Genomic DNA, 19,513 nt, shown 5'->3' on the forward strand with positions numbered 1-19,513 from the left:
ATTCTGCCCGGAAATACAAAACTTGAATTTTTGGCGAGGGGATTATGTAGAAATATATGTTTAACACTTAAAATACCTATGGCACAAAGGGAACAATCTATGAATTTTTATTATTTTAATAGCAATCACTATTATTATACCCATTGTACAATACGTTGATGAGCCAATAAATTCATATATGCATGTTGTTGCTGTTCAGTCACCACGCCGCACCCAACTCCACGATCCCATGGACTGCAGCATGCCAGGCTTCCCTGCCCCTCACCATCTGCCGGAGTTTGCCCAAGCTCATGTCCGTTGAATTGGTGATGCAATCCAACCATGCATACTTTGACCAAAAAGAAGAATTCACTGATAAATTGCAGTCAAAGGAAACTTGCTATTAAAAAAAAAAAAATGACCTTGTCTTTCAAGAATTCTTAATATCAACAGAAGGAAATACTTCTTCTATTCAGAGGCACTATCTGTGAGTTTAGAAAAATAAATGTCAAGATTCTCAGAACAAGAAAAGGTGTAATCCTCTGTAGAAGCTTTATAAGGGACTAAGTCTCAAGAGAAATGTGTTGCACTGTAGTGGGGGAAAAAATAAAACCAGAAAGCAAATGATGTAACCACAAATGAGGAAAAAAGTGGAACAATAGCTGAAAAAAAACTATTTTGGCCACAGAAGAGGCTTTCTGGTGTGTTATGACTTCCAAAGGAAAGGATATCAAATAACAAGAAAAAAACAGAAAATAGTGCTGTAGAATTGTAAAACTAGGTGAAGAGGGTTAAATCCCAGAATGGATCATGGCACAATAGACTAAGAACAATAAAAAAGCTTATGAAGCTGTGTTTAGGAAAAAATGAACAGGAAAGTAATAACACCAGAGCTTGATGTGTAATGTGAATGGTCAACAGATTTCAGAGAGACAGAGCTTCTGTTTTGCACATCTTTTCCTTTGCAAGGAGAATAAACTTTAATATGAAAGTTTCCCCGACCTGCAGAAGTTGTGAAGAGTATTTAAAGTTTCTGGAAAGAAAACAGGAAAAAGAACAAGATACCTGCAGATGGGTGAATTCCTCAGCTTCCTAAAAGGTAAACACTAGGGAAAGCAAAAATGATAGCACCTAATGTAAACTCCCCAAAATGTCTAGTCCAGATTACAAAGCAGATGGTTTGTGAATGCTTGCAAAGAAAGCACTTAACATTTGGGCTCAGCTTGATCTCCGTAAATGAAACATGACAAACTAAATTTATTTCCTTTTTTAATACAGCTACCAGACTATTAGATGAGGAAAAATACCCTAGACACAAGGCATCTGGATTTCAGAAATACACTTGATGGTTTTCTCAGCTGTCCCTGTGAACAAGTTGGGGCAACGTGGGCCATCGGATGGTCTCGAGCCTGCTTGTATGCCCGCACTAAGGGTCATTCATGGGTCAGTGCCAGGCAGGTGGAAACCATCTAGTGCCATGTGCCAACACTCTGTTCTTGGCTTTGTTTCAGTCAACCAATTTATCAATATCTGTTTGAGCTCTCACTGCAGCTCTTGGTAAGTGATGTTAAAGCAGAAGCAAAATTTACTAATTTATTCAGCAGCCACTGTATGTTTATCATAGTGCATATATTATTTAAACTTATCCTTTCAACAGCCCATTAAGGTGGTTGTGGTTTAGTCACTAAGTCATGTCTGACTCTTGCAAACCCATGGACTATAGCCCGCCAGGCTCCTCTGTCCTTGGGATTTTCCAGGCAAAAATACTGAAATGGGTTGCCATTTCCTTCTCAAGGGGATCTTCCCAACGCAAGGATCGAACTCAGGTCTCCCACATTGTAGGCAGATTCTTTACTGACCGAGTCACCAGGGAAGCCTTTCAAGGTATGGGTTATTACTTCCATTTTACTGAGAAGAAAATGAAACAGCTAAAATACTTGTTCCATAGCTAGCATGTAACAGAATAAGGAAACAGGCTTATATAATGCCAAAGTTTATGGCCTTAACACTGTATTATGCTATCTCCAAATGAAGATCAATTGCAGAATGTGATTATCATAAAAATTATTGCTGGCTTCTGCTACATTAATAGGCATTTAGTGACCAGATTAATGGAGGCAATTATTCTACTCTGCTCTGCAGTGGTTTGGCTATACCTAGAGTTACTTTATGAGGAGCTGTTGCACATTAAGGGAGACACAGACAAAATGCAGTGGTTTAAAAAACAACCTGGGTTTAGAAACCAGTTATATGACCAGTTGTCTGACCAACAGAAGACATTCAAAGTTATGATGGATGTTTTTTTAAAAAAATAGAGGATCTATGAAGGAAAGGAAATATTCTGTAAACTTTTAAATCATCAGATATAGAATCAATAGGTAGTGCCTACAAGGACAGATTACTATGTAAAGTGCTTCATAAATAATAGGTCAGTGCACAAAGTGAATAGTTTCCCTTGTGAGGGAACAAGCTTCCTACCATTGAACGAGAAATAAGGATGACCCAGAATGAGATATTGTGGGAAACGCTGTCACTTAACCCTCTTTTTTACACCCCTGTTGATTCACAACGTGTGACACACAAACATCAGTAAACTGTATTAAATGAAACATAAACAATTAGGGATAAAATAGACTTAAACTCTTGTACCACACAACATGTCTATTTCATCCATTAATCAAACAGGTAAGAACTAACTGCCTCTAAGAGGTTACAATTTAGAGTTTAAAAAAATATAGTAGCTCCAAATTACAAAAAGGAAATGTCACTGTAAAAATTAAAAAATGTTTAATGAAGAATTGAAAATATATCAGGAAATGAATTTTAACCTATGTAATTATTTATAGAGAAAAACATTGAGGCAGTTATTATGATTGATTCTATACACTACCAATATTAAATAGCACATAAAAAATATTTTTTTAAAAAAGCCAAATTCAGCTTTTATAGATGGAAACTAAAAACTGTGAGATGAAAATTATATTTTATGGACTTAGCAACAGATTAGATTAGATTTTCTTATCTATTGAATAAGAAAAGATTATTGAACCTAGAGACATGGCAGTTGAAAATATCCAGAAAGAAAGCACAGAGGTAAAATTTTTAAAAATGAAAGTAAGCAGTACATCAGTGACTAGTGATACAAACCCAATAAACATGAAGGCAAAATTTATTTGAAGAAATATTTTCCAAATTTAATAAAAACTGTAATAAAAGAAAAACAGTGACATTTTACAAAAGCTGAAATAAATAATTGATTACCAGCAGGCCCATACAACAGAAAATATTAAACGACACCTTTTAGGCAGAAGAAAAGTGCTCCCACATGGATCCACAAGCCTGCACAGGAGAAAAACGATCACAAAGTGACGGCAACTGCATGTGTAGTCCACTCCAATCCTGGACTTGGAAGAAAGCACGGGAAGCATTCTTTCTTCACAGAAGAGCAGTGTCTGATGTTCTGGGCACATTCCAACCTCTGAAACTTTGTACTTGCTCTTCCCTCCTTTACTCTAGATTGAAGAATGAATAGCTCCATCTCTTCATGCAGGTAACCTTTGCTTCAGCAGTACTTTCTTAGAGAGACTTTCCCCATCAAATTAAAATAACACCTCCTAAAATCTTCAAACCTTCATTCTGTTCTGCTTTAAATTACTTACCACTTCAACAAATTGTATGCAATCTAACACTCTCCATTCCGTTTTTGGACCCGGTTAGTGGTGATTTGTTCACTTTATGAAAGTTCTTCCAGCTGTGGTTTTATCATTGTTGTATTTTCTACATGTATGCTATACAACAATAAAAATATTTTTAAACACAAAAGAAAAGCACGATGAGACACCATCCCACATCTATTGCGCTTGCTCAGGCACTAAGCTGTGTCTGACTCTGCAGCCCCAAGAACTGCAGCACGCCAGGCTTCCCTGTCCTTCACTGTCTCCCAGAGTTTGCCCAAGTCCATGTCCATTGAATTGGTGATGCTGTCCAACCATCTCATCCTCTGGCAATCCCTTCTCCTCTTGCCCTCAGTCTCACCCAGCATCAGGATCTTTCCCAATAAGTTACACATATATCAGAATGAATGAAACATAAACATTGACTTCACCAACTATAGCTTTCCCTGGTGGCTCAGACAGTAAAGAATCTTCCTGCAATGCGGGAGACCTGGGTTCAATTCCTGGGTTGGGAAGATCCACTAGAGAAGGGAATGGCTATCTGCTCCAGTATTCTGGCCTGGAGAATCAGGCAAAGAATCAAACAACACTGAGTGACTTTTACTTCACCAAGTATAGATGCGGATAGTAAGCAATAAACATTCTTAGTCAGTGTTGAAAGGAATTTTTAATTGTTCAAAATCTTGAGTTTTTAAAAAGACATTTATTTATTTATTTATTATTTTTATTTTTTTCTGATAGAGCAAAGGTGTATTAACCAACATGGCGTGGGCATATATATTGTAGTTATTCTCAGCAAAGATGAAGATGAAAATTCCAGACTTACAAAACACAAGGCGATCCCTATTAAAGAGGGAAGAGGGTACTTATCACCCTAATGAGAAACTAACAAAGGAAATGCCTGGATTCCTCAGCCCGGGAAAGGCGTGCCTCTCCTCTTAATTCCTGAATATTCAGGAATTAATAAGGGCCAAAGGTTTCCTGACAGATCATAATAGCACTCGGGAAGCCTCCTGTTACATGCCTCCTGACAATTCCCCCTATTTTATTATATTTGTAAAAAAAGTCCTGACCAAATGAGTTTGGTTAGTATTAACCAATCTTTTAGAATGGTGAGGATAAACAACAAATACAATTATCAAGACAATCACCAAAGTTACAGTTCTAGACCAGATGTTGTGGGTAATACTTAAAAAGACTTTGAAATTGTTTTAAAACTATAAGGCATTTTCTTAAAAATTTAAAATTTACTATAATCGAGCTATTTTATACTCAGGCATTTCCCCTAGTAAATTAAAACATATATTCACAAAAAGACTCATATACAAATGCTCCCTGTAGTTATGCTCACGATAGCTAAGAACTGGGAATAAGTCATCAAATGGAGAATATTCATTAAGAATTGAGTGAAAAAATAATACACATAATAATATCTACATGGTGAATTCTACTCAATAATAAAAAGGAACAAACTGCTACTGATACAACAATTTGAATAAATCTCAAAATTATTATGCTGAGTGAAAGAGGTAATACAAGACGATGTAAACTATGTGACTTCACTTACCTAAAATTATGCAAACCACAAGGCAATTTCTAGTAAAAGAACAAAAAATCAAATTGACAGTTTCAGAGATAACGGATTGCAAAAGGGTATGGAGAAACTTTTGAGATGATATAAACTATTATGTATCTTGATTGCTCCATGGATATATACATCTTTCAGAACTCACAAACTACCATTTAAATGAATGACTTTACTATACATAAATCAAATCTCATTGACGTTCATTCAAAATTTAGTTTTCCTTGGTACTGTCTCTTGCAGACAGTTCTTATCTTCTGCACTTTTCCTTTTCTTCCATGCTTTTACCTATTCCTGGCACTAGACAGACACAATAAATTATGCATAGAACTTATTCATATTTGGCTTCAAATTATGTACTAGTCCAGGTTAAACTTAAATGTGTCTTAGTCAAGTTATTTTTTTCTCAAAACTTCTACTATGCTAAGAAATTTATTTTTGAAGCTTCCAATATGTGACACTGTCTGTATTTAGCTTTCCCACTTTACTGGGGAAATGAAGTAGCAATATGCTAGGAATGGCTATTCAAGACCTGCGTACAATTACCATTCAGAACCTCACAGATCCAACTGAATTCCATCACCTGAAGCCTTCCTTCTGCCATGTATGAGAAACCCATAAAAATGGTAATTGGAGAAAAGGCAGGATTTAGTAAATTCTGGAAACAGGGGCCTGTTCACAGGGCATTATTACATAGTGAGAGTTTGCTCTTGCAAAGTAAGGCTTTTAACTAGAAGCTTCATTTCCCAAATGTGATCAGAAAGTTTGGTTGATACCGCAATGCAATCCTGCAGTTTTCAGTGAGAGGAAAGGTGTTGCATGGAGGCAAATAGATTTTTCTTCGATCTCATGCAATTCCATAAGCAGCCTAATTAATTTGGTTCTTCCTCTTAATCTATTGGTAGTTTCCTTGTGACTGAAAGCATCTTTAATATGTTGAAAAACAAAACAAAACAAAAAAAACAATAAAAAATTAGAGGTCTTTTTCATTGAACTGTAGCCTCATTTTAAACAAAATTAATTTATTTTAATTGGGGACTAATTACTTTACAGTATTGTAGTGGGTTTTGCCATACATTGACATGAATCAGCCATGGGTGTATATGTGTACCTCATCCTGAACCCCCATCCCACCTCCCTTCCCATCCCATTCTTCAGGGTCATCCCAGTGCACCAGCCTTGAGCACCCTGTCTCAAGCATCGAACCTGGACTGGCAATCTATTTCACATATGGTAATAGACATATTTCAATGCTATTCTCTCAAATCATCCCACCCTTGCCTTCTCCCACAGAGTCCAAAAGTCTGTTCTTTACATCTGTGTCTCTTTTGCTGTCTCGCATATAAGGTCATTGTTACCATCTTTCTAAATTCCATATATATGTGTTAATATACTGTATTGGTGTTTTTCTTTCTGACTTACTTCACTCTGTATAATAGGCTCCAGTTTCATCCACCTCATTAGAACTGATTCAAATGCACAGACTAAGTCACAAAGAGACAGTGTGAAGCACAGGGAAAGCAAGTTTGGAGTAGTCAGATGTGGATTGGAATCCTAGCTCCACCAGTTTGCAGGGTGACTAGGAGTGAGTCACAGTCTATTAGAGCTTCATGCATTTTCCTCAGTAAAGTGCTGACAGGCAGCATGCCACTGTAGTCATAAAGAGAAGTATAATGTGCACGAAGTGCTTGATACAGCTTTTGTTTTTATCCAAGATGTTGTCTAAATTATGCAGGACATAGCCTATACACACCAATTATATCTTATGTGGGAGAAACAGACATAGAGAACAGACTTATGGTGTCAGGGAGAGGAGAGGCCAGGGTGAGATCTGTGGAGAGAGTAACATGGAAACTTACTACGTATGTAAAATACATAGCCGATGGAAATTTGCTATATGTCTCAGGGAACTCAAACAGGGTTTCTGTATCAACCTAGAGGGGTGGGATGGGGAGGGAGATGGGGGGGAGGCTCAAGATGGAGGGGACATATGTATACCTACGGCTGATTCATGTTGAGGTTTGACAGAAAACAACAAGATTTTGTAAAGCAATTATCCTTCAATTAAAAAATAAATTAATTAAAAATATACTTTATGTTGATTTTATCATACAGAACAAATTTCAAATTAAGAGTTAAACATATTATATATTAATACATATATGGAATCTACAAAATGGTACTGATGAACCGATCTGCAGGGCAGGGATAGAGATATACAGAACGGACGTGTGGACACAAGGGAGGAAGACAAGGGAAGGACGAACTGAGAGAATAGCACTGACATATATATACATGATCATGTGTAAAATGCATAGCTCGTGGGACGCTGCTCCATAGCATAGAGAGCTTAGCTCTGTGATGATCTAGAGGGGTGGATTGGGGTGAGGTGGGAGGGAGCGGATATAAGTATACGGAGAGCTGATTCACTTTATTGTATAGCAGACACTAACATTGTAAAGCAATTATACTCCGACTTAAAAATAAAAGCAGGGTTACTATGTTCCCACGTGGGGAAAAAGTATCATACTGAAAAGATCAGGAGATAACTGACTGTTTTGAAAGAAAAGACTTACTACCCCTATGAATAGTGCCAAATGCTGTGTGTGAGGAAAGCCAAATAGCTGCCAGGGAGAATGGTAAAGCATGACATTTTTAAGATAAACGTAAATGCAACCCAATCTGAAAAACTCAAATACCTTAGACTTACTTAAAGCAATTGTCAATTGACAGAAGCTAATGATTGCAATAACCCTTAAAATTAATGAGTGTTACCCAGAGTTCATTCTCTGATTCAGCATGAACTCTGCAGAACCTTCTTCTGTGCAATGGTGAGAGGTAAGCCTTGCTTTCTTATAGTCTTACATTTCAGAAGTGATGGCTAGGACATTACTTTGGCAGCACATTGAATTCCTTTGAGCCTAATTTACCACATGGGAAAATCTTATTTCAGATAATTTTGTTTTATACTGGTGTGATAATCCTTCATTTTTTATTAAAAAAAACACACACACACACAACAATATATTTTCTTATATAATTTCAGAGTGTCTCCTGCAGTTAGGCCAATTTTTCTGTTGTATTTAGAGGGATATTATAGGTAAAACTTCCAAAGCAGCATAAAGTATTCAAAAGCATTCACAATCTGTGAATGCTAGCTGATGGCTTGATTCCCAACCCGAACGCATACTTAGGGTATGATCACTTAAGTATATCTATCTTGTTTCTTTACCTGTTAGGTACTTACCTCAAAGGGCTATTACAGAATTAAGATAATATTTGGGAACCATCTGTATATTTAGCAGGCACTCAACAATAATAGCTCTCCTTTTAGGACATCAAGGGGAAAATAAACCAGTTACTTCTAAACGTTTCCTTTTCCCAATACTGTTTTGCTGATACTATATTAATATATTTATGTCCACTAATTTGTTACAAATATTGATTACTGTTGACAAGATAAATAAATCCCATAGAACTCTGAGAAATATTCACAGAAAAGAATAGTAACTACTGGTCCTCCTGTTTCTAAGGACACAAAACTCACGAAGCTCTCGACAGGTAATTTACTGCCCAGGGAGGTGATCCAGACTTGACACCTTCAGTGCCCCTTTCAAGGGATGGATTGTGCTTTGCAAAATCAGCAGAATTGCTTGGCAAACTACTAGGGTTACATTACTCCTTCAAGTCTCAAGTTGCTCTAAATGTTGTACGAAGAAAAGTCTTGAGGCTTTAATAGAACAGTGAATGCACTCTCTCAGCAAGACACAACAGAAATCTTAGAAAGACAACGCTAAAAACAGACAGTGACTTCTGAAGTGTGTTCTTTTCAGAAATTCAGCCACAGAAAAGGAAATAAAAGCTCTTCTCCTTCCACCTCTTCCTTCCTTCCTTCTTTCAACCAATATTTTTGAAGAACATATGTACTTAGCAGTGTTCTGGACACTGAGGATGTAGAAATAAAACAGGGAAACTGATGTATTATAGGGGAGTCTGTGCATGCTCAGTTGCTCAGTCCTGTCCAACTCTTTGTGACCCCATGGACTGTAGCCCACCACACTCCTCTGTCCATGGAGTTTTTCCAGGAAAGAATATTGGAGTAGGTTGCCATTTCCTCCTCCAAGGGAAATTCCTGACCAAGGATCGAACCTATGTCTCCTGAGTCTTCTGCATTGGTAGGCAGACTCTTTACCACTGAGCCACCTGGGAGACGCCCTTCTATTACAGGGGAATCAGACAGTAAATAAATAAACAATGAACTATTATTTCACACAGTGACAAGTGCGGTGGAACAAAAGTAAATTAAGGTCAAAAGGATAGGAACTCCTGAACAGGAGTGGCTTGATATAATCTATGTTTTAATAATAATAAATATATATTATGGGACTAAATTATGAAATTTCTAAAATCACTTTAGGGTGTAATTTCCAAGTGCATTTTACCTTTTCTATATTATCTGCTTTTTTTCATAAGAGAAGAAATAAAACTAATACTGAGCTCTTACTCTGGCTGGCAGTTTACAAACTTGACTACCTTCAATTTTCACAAACTCTATGAGAAAGAAATTATTATTTTTGTTTGAAAGATAAGGAAGCAACCCTCAATCCAAAGAACCTTGAAAGCAAAAATAGAGCTAAGCTTCCAATTCAAAGGCTATTGTAATTTCTCCCACCATGTCATTAAAATCTTTTCCACTTGACTGTGCAAAGGGTGATGAAACTAGCTATGAAGAGTAAAAATTAAAAAGTGCTTGTATTACATTGAGAGTGTTATTATGTGTAAAATAGATAACTAGCAGGAAGCTGCTAGGTAACAAAGGAAGCCCAGCTTGGCACTCTGTGATGACCTAGAGGGGTGGGATGGGTGGGGTGAAGCTCAAGAAGGAGGGGAGATATGTATATATATATATAATTATGACTGATTCATGTTAATGTATTGTAGAGACCACCTCAAGATTGTAAAGCAATTATCCTTTAATAAAAAACAAATAAAATAAATAGAGAGTTGGTATTGAGCAGGAGTTAAGATGCAACATTTTCTTTTCCTTATTCCTTTTAGTTCAGGCTTGCTGAAAGATTAGACTTTGTCTATTACAGAACTCTGTTATTATGAAACCAGATTCAGACAGGTTTCCATCTACTATTTACAGACAATTTATTTTGTATATTCAAGATCTGCTCTGCGGAGAATTTCTCCCAGTTCTTCCCTTTTCCCACAGGACTCTTAATTGCTCTGGCACCTCCATGTGGTGCTTTCCCAGCCATGACTCAAAGACTTTAAATGACTGTATTTATTTTAAGAAAAACTTCAGTGCCTATAAAAACAGCATGTTCTCCTGTTGCACATCTGTTCTCTCTCTGAGTTTTATATCACCTCTTTGCCAGAGGTTTTACCTGTTACTTCAAGGGAGCTTGGTGTGTTCTGATTCCACTAGATTGTCATCTGTACTGAGTATAAATTAGCTGAACATGTGGGGCACACTGATAAAATTGCATGATCTTTGCTAGTTACTAGACTCTTCTGATCCTGAAGGTCTTCATCTATGAAAAGGAAACAGTAGTGTCTTCTTTGAAAGGTTTTCATATCTGTTTACTTTGCAAGAGCTTTTCCTTCCCTTTGGGTTAGCAGTGCCTTTTCCTGGCATTTTCTTTTAGTTACACTTTGGATTCAGTTCAGTTCAGTCGCTCAGTCATGTCTGACTCTTTGTGACCCCACGGACTGCAGCAAACCAGGTCTCCCTGTCCATCACCAACTCCCAGAGTTTACTCAAACTCATATCCATTGAGTCGGTGATGCCATCCAACTATCTCATCCTCTGTCATCCCCTTCTCCTCCCGCCTTCCATCTTTCCCAGCATCAGGGTCTTTTCAAATGAATCAGTTCTCCGAATCAGGTGGCCAAAATATTGGAGTTTCAGCTTCAGCATCAGTCCTTCTAATGAATATTCAGGACTCATTTCCTTTAGGATGGCCTGGATTTCCTTTAGGATGGACATTTTGTATTAGTGACACATTATTGTTTTTTCTCTATTTATATTTGTACTCAAATCTGTGTACTGTATTATTTTCTTATATTTCCTTTGTTCAGGACTCTTAATGACTTAGGGCATTAAAAATGGAGAAGACAGCTGAATAGTTTTTGGCAGGGTATGTGTATTTGCATAAGATTTGACTCCATCTTGACTTAAATGTTTTTCTAGTCAAATATCTTGGCAGAACTTTGGTTCAACTTAATGACTGAGTCACCACAACAATACGTTCCACTTGCAGTAAATAATAGCCAAAATAATATTAATTCTAAAGCACGGATGTATTGGGTCAGGTTTAGTCTGGTGTAGAGTCAAATAAGCCCCTAAGGTATGCTAAGGATTAGCCAGTCTTTCTCCGTCTTGTAATTTTGCCATCTGATGCCTATTGCCTCCAAAGTTATGATAATGGGGAGAAAAAGACTTAGGAGATTCTTAAAGACACCTGCCATGATAAGTTCAGTTCTGCTAACAATTCACTGACCAGGAGTAATAATATGGCTCCAATTTAATTGCAAGAAAATTCAGTGAGTACCACATGTCTATTTCTCCTCAATAATGCGTATCAGTTCCTCTATATGCTATCTGGATTCTACTGCTTCAGAGAAGACAAACCCCAGCCTAGCAGTTCTGTGTCTTGTGGAATTTTATAGCAAACAATAAAATCCTAACAAAGAAATTCATGACTGGAACACAGAATATTGGCAAAAGTTAGCCTATTTTAGACTAAAAAGAGTACAGAAATATAAATGAGCTTATGTTTAATGACAAGAAACATATTATCCTCCTTACTAATAAGTATGCAGAAAAGTAACAATGATTTTTGTAATGGTGCACTATGGCGTTTGCATTTTTTAGTAAATAACAACTCTCAATTAATTCATTAACCTCCATTAACTCTCAGTTATAATGCAGTAATAGTATTCCTCAAGATGAGAGTTTTAGTTACCAGAGTAAAAACAGTGCTTGCAAAATCCATACAGGCACTTAACATTTTTAAAATTAGACAATCTCTTAAATCCACAGGAATGAATTTCTGAAATCTCAGAACTGTGGAGCTGCAATTTATGAACAACAACATCTAGACACCAAGTCAGACTTTCCTTTGCTTCTTTTTTATCTTTAAAATAGACACAACTCACTGATTACCTCTAAACATTTAGAATCTTCTAAAATAAAATAGATTTAACAAAGATTGTCACAAAGTAATTGAACAATATTTGAATGGGAAAGAAAAGAGAAAAGAGAAAACAGGCAAATATCCTTTAATGTAGAGTCAATAATTTATAATTTTAATATAGAGTGAATTCACCTTAGAGATGCTTTTTCATTGGCATTACACACCAAAGAGGTCACAGTGAAAGTGAGAGGTAAAGCAATTTCTTAAAATTCCAGAAACAGCCCAGATGATATGCATGTCTTTGAAAATATATTTCATACAGTATGAATAAGCAAGCATTATTCATCTGCTAAGGCCCAACAGAATATGACTGAATATTTTCAGTGTTTCAACTAATGGTATATTTTTTCTCATATTATTTTAAAATTGCAGATGAATTTTTTCTGATAGCTAAAAAATTATACGTTTACTACAGAAAATTTGGAAATAAAGAAAAGCAGGAAAATAAAAACTCCAAGTAAAGTTTCAAGAGCATACAATGTTTTGATTTGCTTACTTTTGACTTTATTCCAAAGGATCTATTAATTATATCAAAATTTAAATCATACTATATATGTCTGTTATATGATACACAGTTTTCAGAGCATAAATTTTAGTGGCTATTTGACATACACTGACATAAATTCATATGTAGTGGTATTTAATAGGTCCTATTTTGGATGCTTGAGCTGTATCTAAACATTTTACTATTATAATGAACTGTACTGAACATATAAACACATAAGCCTGTACCCATATATCTCATTTATTTCTTGGGCTTATATTGCTTCAAAAGGTAGTATTTTTGACTCTTATTAAGTATTGCCAAGCAGCAGTGACATTCTATAAAGCAATCAAAATGAAGGTTCATTCTTTAAAATTAATGAAATGTACTCATAGAATTTTGTTTATTGGCATTGAGAAATGAGTACTTTAATTTATAAAGAAAGCATTATGGAGAAAGAATCTGAATGAATGGAGAAATGTAAGCTGTTTCTTAAATAAAAAGGCATTCCAAGATACAGCATGAAATAAGTGGACCAGGGAATGTGAAAACTGATGAGTAGCAAATTGCTTTAGGATGGTAATATATTCCTTCTAGAAGACAACTGTGAATAGCTTCCATGTTAGGTGAGAAAAAACCTCTGATTTACAGGATATGGGGACCTCTCAGCATTTTAAGGAAGGTGATGAGTGAAGATTGTTTTGAGGAACAAGAAAAGATATTGCAGAAGTGTTTCGACTTCTTAACATGATAGAAATATACAGTTTAAGAAGCATTTTAAAGAAAATTTATTCTTTTCCTTAGGATTAGTTAATGAAGCCACCCAATCAATACCGGCTTAGAAAAGGGCAGAACATTAGGAATATAAAGTAGCATACCAAAACTATAAATGAACTCAATTATTCATTCCAATTTCATACATCTTGTCATTTTTTAGCACACAGGTGCTGTGTGAGGCACTAACAAAGGTGATTCCCATGTTGTGAGAACTCAGAGCAAAGGGGGAAGAATAAGCAATTATTTACAAAGATTACAGTATAAGAATTGAAATAATAATGAGATATGACAGCATAAAACAACAGATAAATAATATGATACCATAATGGAGATCTCAGATGGAACAAATCAGAGGACGTGACAAATTATGAGGTGACATCAAGCTTTGTGAGGAGAGTCGACACAGATGACATTACAAGATTAACCTGAAAGCTATCAAGGAGCCCGTCAGAGGAACGTTTTGCAGCAGGCATTCCGGGCTGCAAGGCAAGCACATTCAGAGTCATGGAGGGGTAGAAGTGCACAGGCATCCAGGGCAATACCATGATTTCAGTAGGGCTGTTGTTCTGGATTCACACAAACTCAGATGGAAAGTTCTACCAGGTTCATTTTGAAAACAGAGTTTGCATTCTAACACATTGTGTCAGAAATTCAATAAAAATGTTAAGCAGGAATTAATGAGACACATTGTGGTCTTGTTCTGTCCTATGTGTCACATAGACACTTCTTTATATATAGTCATAGGTAAAGAGCTTATCTGGGCTCTGACCCTAGAAATACTTTGTAAAGACAGTCCCCTTGATTTTCTGCCTTAATATATTTATCTCCTGAATTTTGAGAGGTGCAATTAGAGGTACCATCTTCTAAGTAGCTTGGGTTAGATGTTCCCCACCCCTTACTCTATAGTAGACGGTTATGGCATAAAATATAATAAAAGTCTATTGAACTTTAAAAAGAATAATGCTTGTGTATGTGTGTTTAAACATACATATGTAAAACATAAAAATGGCAAGTATATTCTAGCTAAATAAGACAAATAAAGCTAGCGTAAATTGATAAAAAAAAAACATACATATGTAAAACATACTGTGAAACTTACTTTTTTCTTCTAAGATCTAACATATCTTGAAATATCAATTTGTATATAAATGAATAATATATATATATACATATATAATTATATTAGATACATTCTACCTTAGGTAAAAAATAAGAATAATTATTTGCATAATATGGTTCATTTGTATAAAAAATAGGGAAGTCAATAAACATATGTCTTACATCACTTCTCATTGCATCCAATATTTTGCATTTCTGAAAGAATATACTAGGAATTCAGTTCACTTCAGTCACTCAGTCATGTACAACTCTTTGCGACCCAATGAACTGCAGCACACCAGGCCTCCCTGTCCATCACCAACTCTTGGAGTCCCCGAAACCCATGTCCATTGAGTCAGTGATGCCAGCCAACCATCTCATCCTCTGTCGTCCCCTTCTTCTGCCCTTGATCTTTCCCAGCATCAGGATCTTTTCTAATGAGTCAGCTCTTGGCATCAGGTGGCCAAAATATTGGAGTTTCAGCTTCAATATCAGTCCTTCCAATGAACACCCAGGACTGAACTCCTTTAGGATGGACTGGTTGGATCTCCTTGCAGTCCAAGGGACTCTCAAGAATCTTGTCCAACATCACCGTTCAAAAGCATCAATTCTTAGGCACTCAGCTTTCTTTATAGTCCAAATCTCACATCCATACATGAATACTGGAAAAGCCATAGCTTTGACTAGACGGACCTTTGTTGGCAAAGTAATGTCTCTGCTTTTTAATATGCTGTCTAGTTTGGTCATAACTTTCCTTCCCAGGAGTAAGCGTCTTTTAATTTCATGGCTGCAGTCACCATCTGCAGTGATTTTGGAGCCCAGAAAATAAAGTCAGCCACTGTTTCCACTGTTTCCCCATCTATTTGACATGAAGTGATGGAACCGGATGCCATGATCTTAGTTTTCTGCATGTTGAGTTTTAAGCCAACTCTTTCACTCTCCTCTTTCACTTTCATCAAGAGGCTGTATAGTTCTTCTTCACTTTCTGCCATAATGGTGGTGTCATCTGCTTATCTGAGGTTATTGATATTTCTCCCGGCAATCTTAATTCTAGCTTGTGTTTCTTCTAGCCCAGCGTTTCTCATGATATATTCTGCATATAAGTTAAATAAGCAGGGTGACAATATACAGCCTTGACGTACTCCTTTTCCTATTTGGAATAGTTTGTTGTTCCATGTCTAGTTCTAACTGTTGCTTTCTGACCTGCATACAGATTTCTCAAGAGGCAGGTCAGGTGGTCTGGTATTCCCTTCTGTTTCAGCATTTTCAACAGTTTATTGTGATCCACAGTCAAAGACTTTGGCATAGTCAATAAAGCAGAAATAGATGTTTTTTTTTTCTGGAAATCTCTTGCTTTTTCAATGATCCAGGGGATGTTGGCAATTTGATCTCTGGTTCCTCTGCCTTTTCTAAAACCAGCTTGAATAACTGGAAGTTCATGGTTCACATATTCCTGAAGCCTGGCTTGGAAAATTTTAAGCATTACTTTACCAGCGTGTGAGATGAATGAATTGTGCAGTAGTTTGAGCATTCTTTGGCATTTTCTTTCTTTGGGAAATTATTTGGGAAATACTAGGAATTACTAATAATAGTTACCACTGAGGAGTGGCAATAAATAATCAGAATTTAAGAATCAGGAAATATTACAACTGACATTTTACTCTTCTATATTTCATTTTATATTTTGATAAGATAAAAATATTTACAGTTAAAAATTGTTTTACATCATCATTATTATTACTCAGTGTTTAGATTGGAAATATGTGAATGGAATGCCTCAAGTTCAAAATTCAAGATGTGCCTGAGAAGAATGTGTATGGCAATATTTCAGTAATAGGATTTTACATATGTCTATTAACCAAACTTGTGAATCATGCTATCCATATTTGCCATTTTGTTGTTATTCAGTCACTGGGTTGTGTCCTACTCTTTGTGACCCCATTGACTGGATTTCACCAGGTTTCCCTTTCCTTCACCATCTCCCAGAGCTTGCTCAAACCCACATCCACTGAGTCGGTGATTCCATCCAACCATCTCATTCTCTGTCATCCCCTTCTCCTCCTGACTTCAATCTTTCACAGCATCAGGGGCTTTTCAAATGAGTTGGTTCTTCCCATCAGGTAGCCAAAATATTGGAGCTTCAGTTTCAGCATCAGTTCTTCCAATGAATATTCAGGATTAATTTCCTTTACAATTAATTGGTTTGATCTCCTTGTACTCAAGGGAACTTCAAGAGTCTTTTCCAACATCACAGTTCAAGCAGCATCAATTCTTTGGTGCTCAGCCTTCTTTATGGTTCAACTCTCACATCCATACATGACTACTTGAAAAATCATAGCTTTGGCTAGATGGATCTTTGTCAGAAAAGTGATGGCTCTGCTTTTTAATATGCTGTGTAGGTTGGTCATAGCTTTTATTCCAAGGAGAAAGCAGCTTTAAATTTCATGGCTTCAGTCACCATCTGCAGTGATTTTTGGAGCCCAAGAAAATAGTCTGTAACTGTTTCCATTGTTCCCCAACTATTTGCCATGAAGTGATGGGACCGGATGCCATGATCTTTATTCTTTGCTGAATTTTAAGCCAACTTTTTGGCTCTCCTCTTTCACTTTCAGCAAGAGACTCTTTAGTTCCTCTTCATTTTCTGCTATAAAGATGGTGTCAAATACATATCTGAGGTTATAGATACTTCTCCTTGCAACCTTGATTCCAGCTTGTGCTTCATCCAGCCTGACATTTCTCATGATGTACTCTGCAAATAAGTTAAATAAGCAGGGTGACAATATATAGCCTTGATGTACCCCTTTCCCAATTTTGAACCAGTCTGTTGTTTCATGTCCAGTTCTAACTGTTGCTTCTTGACCTGTATACAGGTTTCTCAGGAGGCAGGTAAGGTGGTCTGGTATTCCCATCTCTTGAAGAATTTTCCACTGTTTTTTGTGATCCACATAGTCAAAACTATCCTTCTATTCAATTTTATAGGCTCCATTATCTATTAGTTCATGAATGATATGTTAAAATATCAACATATGGTGGTTAATTTATAATTTCTATTAATTCTGCCAATTTTATTTCCTATTATTATGACTATATTGTTGCATACTGCATATATAAAATAAATATACATTCTGGACAATTTGTTCAAGAAATTGCTGAATAATCCTTTTTTCTCCTGTTTTTTAATTTTAAAACTCATACTTGATTTAATAATGTCAAGTTTTTCTGTGGACATGAAGCAGTTGAAATTCTCATAAATCACTGATGAGAATCTAAATTTTACAGTCACCCTGGGAAAATACAAATTTGAATATATCAGATAAATTGAATATATGTATTTTTCATATCAGGCAATTCTACTCCCAGATGTATACTCAACATGGACATGTTCACTAAAGCAATGTAAAGAAGAATATTCATGTTGGCATTTTTATAATATCTACAAACTGAAAACATCCCAAATATCCATCAACAGTAAGTGAGGTATATGAACTGTAGTAAATTTATACAGTCAATATGATAGAGTGATAAAAATAGAATGAATCCTGTGTACTTCATGTCAAGTGAAAGAAGTAAACCCTAAAAACTACTTACAAGGAATACTTAATCACACAGAAGCAGAACATTCCTCAGCTTTAAGAATAAAGGAGGAGTAGCATTTGAGAGAGTGTATGAGTAGAGGTTTTAAGAGTTGGCATTACTTTTCCTTTGACCTTGCTGATAGTTATATAGGTTTTGTTTTGTGGTAATTTATTTACTAGTACTTATGTTTTTATGTACTTCCTTATATGTCTGTAATCAGTCAGTTCAGTTCAGTTCAGTCGCTCAGTCATGTCCGACTCTTTGTGACCCCATGAACTGCAGCATGCCAGGCCTCCCTGTCCATCACCAAATCCTGGAGTTTACTCAAACTCATGTCCATCGAGTCAGTGATGCCATCCAGCCATCTCATCGTCTGTCGTCCCCTTCTCCTCCTGCCCCTAATCCCTCCCAGCATCAGGGTCCTTTCCAACGAATCAACTTTTCACATGAGGTGGCCAAAGTACTGGAGTTTCAGCTTTAGCTTCAGCATCAGTCCTTTTAATGAACACCCAGGACTGATTTCCTTTAGGATGGACTGGTTGGATCTCCTTGCAGTCCAAGGGACTCTCAAGAGTCTTCTCCAACACCATAGCTCAAAAGCATCAATTTTTTGGCACTCAGCTTTCTTCACAGTCCAACTCTCACATCCATACATAACCACTGGAAAAACCGTAGCCTTGACTAGACAGACCTTTGTTGACAAAGTGATGTCTCTGCTTTTTAATATGCTATCCAGGTTGCTCATAACTTTCCTTCCAAGGAGTAAGCATCTTTTAATTTCATGGCTGCAGTCACCATCTGCAGTGATTTTGGAGCCCCCAAAAATAAAGTTAGTCACTGTTTCCACTGTCTCTCCATCTATTTCCCATGAGGTGATGGGACCAGATGCCATGATCTTAGTTTTCCAAATGTTAAGCTTTAAGCCAACTTTTTCACTCTCCTCTTTCACTTTCATCAAGAGGCTTTTTAGTTCCTCTTCACTCTCTGCCATAAGGGTGATGTCATCTGCATATCTGAGACTGTTGATATTTCTCCCGACAATCTTGATTCCAGCTTGTGCTTCTTCCAGCCCAGCGTTTCTCATGATGTACTCTGCATATAAGTTAAATAAGCAGGGTGACGATACATAGCCTTG

The sequence above is a fragment of the Muntiacus reevesi genome, chromosome 3 (genome assembly GCF_963930625.1).
Source record: "Muntiacus reevesi chromosome 3, mMunRee1.1, whole genome shotgun sequence".
Lineage (NCBI taxonomy): Eukaryota > Metazoa > Chordata > Mammalia > Artiodactyla > Cervidae > Muntiacus > Muntiacus reevesi.